Source organism: Triticum aestivum, chromosome 4B (assembly GCF_018294505.1).
Source record: "Triticum aestivum cultivar Chinese Spring chromosome 4B, IWGSC CS RefSeq v2.1, whole genome shotgun sequence".
In the NCBI taxonomy this organism is placed as follows: Eukaryota; Viridiplantae; Streptophyta; class Magnoliopsida; order Poales; family Poaceae; genus Triticum; species Triticum aestivum.
In genome coordinates this window covers 368,719,365-368,727,131 of record NC_057804.1, presented here as the reverse complement: position 1 = coordinate 368,727,131, position 7,767 = coordinate 368,719,365, and positions in this window count along the sequence as shown.

The window sequence follows — 7,767 nt, the reverse complement described above, 5'->3', positions numbered from 1 at the left end:
AAAAAACTAAAGAGGGGAACCTAAAAACTTTTCAAAAAGGAAAGTGAAAGTGAGAAAGACAAGCATTGTTGAAGTGGGAGAGCTCCTTGAACTTTGGTCATGCTCACGGAAACTTTGTGAATCTTGATTACAGAAAATTTTCATCAAAAATAATTATCCCCTTGTATAATTCCATTTTATTATAAAAATAATGTGCCAAGGTTTGCTTTTAGGATGTTTACAATGCTTGTTGGTTTGTACGGTGCAGGACAGAAACTTCGGCTGTAGTGAGCGATTTTACGTTTTTAACTGGAAAGTCAAAAGGTTCTGATTCTTTTTGCAATGTCTTGCTGTACAACTTGTTTATTTTTCCTAATTTTGGTAGAATTTGTGGGGTACCATAAGTATCGTGAATGTTCAGATTGCTACAGACTGTTCTGTTTTTGACAGATTCTGTTCTTGATGCATAGTTTGCTTGTTTTGATGAATCTATCAATTTATATCAGTGGATTAAGCCATGGAAAAGTTATGTTACAGTAGACACAATGCAAAAACAAAATATGAATTGGTTTTCTACAGTACTTAGAGTAGTGATTTGCTTTATTATACTAACGGATCTTTCTGAGTTTTCTGTTGAAGTTTTGTGTGGATGAAGTGTCTAATCGAGGAGGTCTCGATATGAGGAAAAGGAAGAGAGGAAAGAGCTCAAGCTTGGGGGTGCCCGAGGCAACCCAATTAAATATTCAAGAAGACTCAAGCGTCTAAGCTTGGGGATTCCCCGGAAGGCATCCCCTCTTTCTTCAACAAGTATCGGTATGTTTTCGTATTCGTTTCGTTCATGCGATATGTGCAAGTCCTGGAGCGTCTTCTGCATTTAGTTTTCATTTTTATTTTATGCATCATGCTGGTATGGGATAGTCCTTGGTTGATTTATAGAATGCTCATTTGCACTTCACTTATATCTTTTGAGTATGGCTTTATAGAATGCTTCACGTGCTTCACGTATATCATTTGAAGTCTGGATTGCCTGTTTCTCTTCACATAGAAAACCGCCATTTGTAGAATGCTCTTTTGCTTCACTTATATTTGTTAGAGCGTGGGCATATCTTTTGTATAAAGAATTAAACTCTCTTGCTTCACTTATATCAATTTATAGAGATGACAGGAATTGGTCATTCACATGGTTAGTCATAAAATCCTACATAAACTTGTGGATCACTGAATATGATATGTTTGATTCCTTGCAATAGCTTTGCGATATAGTGATGATAATATGTGGGAGGTACTAGTAGATGGTTGTGTTTAGTAAGGATGTTGGTGTTAAGGTTTGTGATTCCCGAAGCATGCACGTATGGTCTAGTAACTATGTAACCAAATTGGCGCGCATTATATTTTGATTATTATCTTTGCGTGAAGGTCGGGGGCGCGCGATGGTTAACTCCTACCAACCTCCCCCCTAGGAGCATGCGCATAGTACTTTGTCTCGATGGCTCATAAGTTTTTGCAATAAGTATGAGAGTTCTTTAGGACTAATGTTGAGTCCATGGATTATACGCACTCTCACCCTTCCATCATTGCTAGCCTCTTCGGTACCGTGCATTGCCCTTTCTCACCTCGAGCGTTGGTGCAAACTTCGCCGGTGCATCCAAACCCCGTGATACGATATGCTCTATCACACATAAGCCTCCTTATATCTTCCTCAAAACAGCCACCATACCTACCTATCATGGCATTTCCTTAGCCATTCCGAGATATATTACCATGCAACTTCCATCATCATCATATACATGACTTGATCATTCATTGTCATATTGCTTTGCATGATCGTAAGATAGCTAGCATGATGTTTTCATGGCTTGTCCGTTTTTTGATGTCATTGCTATGATCATTGCACATCCCGGTACACCACCGGAAGCATTCATATAGAGTCATATCTTTGTTCTAGTATCGAGTTGTAATATTGAGTTGTAAGTAAATAAAAGTGTGACGATCATCATTATAGAGCATTGCCCCATGAAAAAAAAGAAAAAAAAATAGAGGCTAAAGAAGCCTAAATAAAAAAAGGGGGCCAAAGAAGCCCACCCAAAAAAGAAAAGAAAAAAAGAAAAAAAAAGAAGAAAAGAAAAGGGGCAATGTTACTATCCTTTTTCCACACTTGTGCTTCAAAGTAGCACCATGTTCTTCATATAGAGAGTCTCCTGTATTGTCACTTTCATATACTAGTGGGAATTTTCATTATAGAACTTGGCTTGTATACTCCAACGATGGGCTTCCTCAAATGCCCTAGTTCTTCATGAGCAAGCAAGTTGGATGCACACCCACTTAGTTTTCAGTTTGAGCTTTCATACACTTATAGCTCTTAGTGCATCCGTTGCATGGCAATCCCTACTCCTCGCATTGACATCAATTGATGGGCATCTCCATAGCCCACTGATTAGCCGCGTCGATGTGAGACTTTCTTCCTTTTTGTCTTCTCCACATAACCTCCACCATCATATTCTATTCCACCCATAGTGCTATATCCATGGCTCACGCTCATGTATTGCGTGAGAGTTGAAAAAGTTTGAGAATACTAAAGTATGAAACAATTGCTTGGCTGACACCAAGATAGGCATGAGGGGTACCTTGTGTTAAGAAAAGGGAGCACACAAGACTATATGATTTTGTAGGGATAACGTTCTGGAAGCATTGATATTTTCAAAGACATGATTGTTTGTTGGGATGCCCTAAGTATTATTGTTTTTATGTCAAATGATAGACTATTGCTTTGAATCACTCGTGTCTTAATATTCATGCCATGATTAGACATATGATCAAGATTATGCTAGGTAGCATTCTACATCAAAAATTATCTTTTTTATCATTTACCTACTCGAGGACGAGCAGGAATTAAGCTTGGGGATGCTGATACGTCTCCATCGTATCTATAATTTTTGATTGTTCCATGCCAATATTCTTAAACTTTCATATACTTTTGGCCACTTTTTATATTATTTTTGGGACTAACATATTGATCTAGTGCCCAGTGCCAGTTCCTGTTTGTTGCATGTTTTATGTTTCGCAGAAACCCAATATCAAACGGATTCCAAACAGGATAAAAACGGACGGAGAATTATTTTGGAATATTTATGATTTTTGGGAAGTAAAATCAACGCGATACGGTGCCCGGGGGGGGCACAAGACAGGGGGGCTCGCCCCAGGGAGGCAGGCGCGCCCTGGACTCTCCTGGTCACCCCGTAAGGCGGTTGATGCTCTTATTTTGCCACAAGAAAGCTAATTTTATGAGAAAGATATAGGCGAAAGATTCAACCCAATCGGAGTTACGGATCTCTGGATATAAAAGAAACGGTGAAGGGGCAGAATCTGTGAATGCAGAAACAGAGAGAGACAGAGAGATAGATCCAATCTCGGAGGGGCTTCTCCCCTCCCACGCCATGGGAGCCAAGGACCAGAGGGGAAACCCTTCTCCCATCTAGGGAGAAGGTCAAGGAAGAAGAAGAAGAAGAAGGGGGGCTCTCTCCCTCTTGCTTCCGGTGGCGCCGGAGCGCTACCGGGGGCCATCATCATCGCCGCGATCTTCACCAACACCTCCGCCATCTTCACAAACATCTCCATCACCTTCCCCCATCTATATTCAGCGGTCCACTCTCCCGCAACCCGCTGTACCCTCTACTTGAACATGGTGCTTTATGCTTCATATTATTATCCAATGATGTGTTGCCATCCAATGATGTCTGAGTAGATTTTCGTTGTCCTATCGGTGATTGATGAATTGCTATGATTGGTTTGAATAGCATGTTTTATTATTGGTGATGTCCTATTGTGCCCTCCGTGTCGCGCAAGCGTGAGGGATTCCCACTGTAGGGTTTGCAATATGTTCATGATTTGCTTATGGTGGGTGGCGTGAGTGACAGAAGCACAGACCCGAGTAAGTAGGTAGTTTGCGTATGGGATAGAGGGGACTTGATGCTTTAATGCTATGGTTGGGTTTTACCTTAATGATCTTTAGTAGTTGCGGATGCTTGCTAGAGTTCCAATCATAAGTGCATATGATCCAAGAAGATAAAGTATGTTAGCTTATGCCTCTCCCTCAAATAGAATTGCAATAGTGATTACCGGTCTAGTAACATAGTCAATTGCTTAGGGACAATTTCACAACTCCTACCACCACTTTTCCACACTCGCTATATTTACTTTATTGCAAATTTATCTAAACAGCCCCTAGTTTATATTTCTGTGCTCTTTATTATCTTGCAAACCTATCCTATCACACCTACAAAGTACTTCTAGTTTCATACTTGTTCTAGGTAAAGCGAACGTCAAGCATGCGTAGACTTGTATCAGTGGCTGATAGGGCTTGAGAGAGTATTTGTTCTACATTTAGTTCCTCCTTGGGTTCGACACTCTTACTTATTGAAAGAGGCTACAACTATCCCGTATACTTGCGTGTTATCAACAACCGATTCTAACTATGAAAACAACCACCAAGCACTCTAGGGCAGGGCAACTGGAGTGGATGATGCTGTGCAATGAGGCCTCCGATATACGAACTAGCACAAGTGAAAGTTTCTTGAGAAATGGGAGTAGAAGGTTTAGTACCAGATTGTCTGGTAGGTAGCACAGCGCAAAGGTGGCGGTGTGGAGAGAGGTGGAAAACCGCGAGATGGACATCGGTGCTGAGGGCACAAGTACAGGGCGTTCGGTATGTGGTATGTGATTTCTAGGGGAATAGTAGAACTCAAGCAGCTATAGTTCTATGAATTCAGGGGATTTCATCCAGGCATCCACCGTGCAGGGCATGGTATGCTTGCTCAGGTAGCATGAAGGGATGCAGAGGCTTTGAATGGAGCCCTGGTGGGAGGAGATGATGGCTCTGGGGATTTCAAAATCATTGAAGAGAGATAGCTGATGACAGTAAAGATTAAGGGGCACGACGCGCCATAGAGGGCGCCACCTAATTGTGAGGACTTGGGTGCGGCAGCAATCCTTGGTGGGGAGAAGCGAGATGATCTCCCCAAGGACGGTGTCCGGGAGATCGCTGATGCGGTCCACCGGAGATTCTACGGGTTCCTGGGATCCGGTGGGGGCGGGGTCGCCACTTCTCCCCGCGCTGCTGGGTGCGGGATCTACAACAGGCATCGCCGCTGGCGGGAGCCTCATCTTCTTGGCGTTGGGGTCAGCCGACTCCATTTTCCTCAAGGGTGTTGCATCGCGCTCATGAATTTGAGCAGAGTAACGACTGATGAGCCTAGTTGTAGTGCGAGTGAAGAAGGGGAGCTGGGGGTTTTCGGTAGTAGTGAGGAAGAAGGGCGCTAGGGTTTTCTGTAGGAGTGAGGTGAGGAATTTGGGGGTACGAGTGGAGCGAGCCGATGTAAGGTGGGTGGGAGTGAGGAGGAAGAAGAGCACCCAGGTTTTTTTGGGGGGCGGTGTGCTGGGTGTGGGTAGCGCCTCTCATTTAGTAAATACATGGGCTTTTGAATTGATTTTACTATTTACTAGGGTGGATGGGCTGTTTTGTCTTGGGCCCAGAGAAACAATTACTACTAGTACAGTGGAGACACTCTACAGCTACCCAGAAAAACAATTACTACTAGTACAGTGGATACAATACCGCTTCTGGCTCCTCCTAGGTCATTGAAACGTCTCCCTCTACTGAATGCCGTTATACTTTTGTTGATTGACATGCGGGCTGTGTAGCGCGCGGGCCCAAATGCCATCCACAAAATTAGAACGCAGTATGCAGGCGGAGAGCCACCCAGGTCGTAGCGCGGCAGTAACAAGCCGTCGTATCACAAAACCCCACCTCCCCGTAGTCGAAGTTTGACGGACGAAGCAACCATCATTTCACTCTTCGCTGAATCCCCTTCTCCCTCACCGTCTTCAAGAAAGGAAACACTCGCACCTTCCACTGTTCTTCTCTCCCAACAAAGGGAAGGTAAGCGGATCCGTGATGTTGGTATATTTTTGTTCAGAGAAAAAAAAGAACTTTTGCAAAGCAGTAACCGATCCTCACTCTCTTTTTTGTTTCATTGTCATTGCGATTGTGTTTTCCTTTCAGTGGTCTCCTAGTATTCGTCAGTTTCATGATGGACCAAGGAGAACCAGGAAAAGATCTGCCGATATTGGAGCAGGCGCGGGAGGCTAATCCCCACGAGATAGAGAGCTCCAAGAAGATGGAGGCAGCCACCGAGCCGACCCCAGATACGCTCACGGCCACTACTGAGATGGTCAACGCCCCGTTTGAGGTTACATCCCATGTGGCACTGTAGGAGCAGTTTTCCCCCTTCGAGGATGTGTGCCCCCCCCACTGAGCTGCCCAAGGTGATTTTCTTCTTTGCTGATCTCGATTGTGGTTTTTCATCTAAGTATGTGGTGATGAATGATGCAAAATTTTATTAGCTTTGAGGCGATACTATACATAGTGGTTTAAATAACTTGTGTTTCTTATACTGGAAAGTAATTCAGTATTTGTTTCTGTTTCAATTAGAGCCCTGATGCAGACAAGGATTGTGTGGTTGTACATGTCACTCGCTATGAGGCTGATGACCTGAATATACGCACTGGGAAAACATAGTTCTTAGGCTGTTGGATCCTGGAAGCCATTTGCACTTATACCAATGAAGAGTTGTATTCCAGCCTCACTGTTGTCAGGCGTGTTGTCCAGGGTGTACTGAAGCGCAAGAAGTTCAAAGCTGCTCCTTTGTTTGTGAGGCGTACTGTTCTTGTCAAGCTTACGTAGGAAATGACGTGGCATGCCTCCACAAACAAGTTTATCAGTGGCAAGGCCACAAGGTTGTCTTCATGAAGGTTCACAGGATTGAGCTGCTGCGGGATGTCCTCGATGATGTTCATGGCAAGGTCCGTCTTGTGTCCAGCCCAAATTAGATTGACGCATGAAATAGTTGCCCCAGTTAGTGTTTAATAGTAGTTTGGATTGTGTCTAATTATACGAACCTTGCCTGTTATCGAGCCCTCTGGGGCTAGTACTCTGTTTGAATCCGTCTATGGGAACTGCTGCTACTTTTGTGTGCCAATGAATCATGTGAGAACCATCGTAATTTTTGCCGAAACAGATGCGCCCTCACTAGTTTTTTCATGAATATGGCATGGTAAGACATAAGTTGTCACAGTTTATCATACGAGCAGTGTGTGTTTTCATGAAATAGAGTACTCATTCGAGAATTGTGCGCTAACATATACATAAGTACTTGTAAACACTGTTGGTGCTACCCCACTTATAAGCAGTTGTGCAAAACACGGCTCATTAGCTCAGCTCGCTTCAACACTAGGCTATCGACCAGCTAACAATCAACAATTTGTTGTGTGACATATAAGCAACTATGTATCTTGTTACAGTGGTTCATGCAGTTAATTGAGGCCACAATGTAAATTCCAAACGTTCACACGCTAGTCTAGCATTCATGTGGAACACTCACATTAAACTCGGCTTCATAAAAAACTTGAAAAGCATAAGTTAAGAAATTTTATACATCTCAATGATTCATAGAACATAACAAACATATACTAGTTCACAGCAAAAGACAAAGTTGTGAGAAGGTTTACAAATCAGGAAAAAACAAGCAAGGCTTTTTTGAGCAAAGGGCTTCCCGGCAGGCTTAAATTTCCTGGAGTTCACTCTGGTTTTTTCTTGTTGCCACCATCCAGGGTTAGGTTCTCTTATTCCAGAATAACCAATTATAATTGTGGTCTCAGCTGGAATGTTGAACTGAACCATGCAGTGTACTGACCAGCTAAAATTCTTGTGCATTCCACTAAATTTAAGCACCG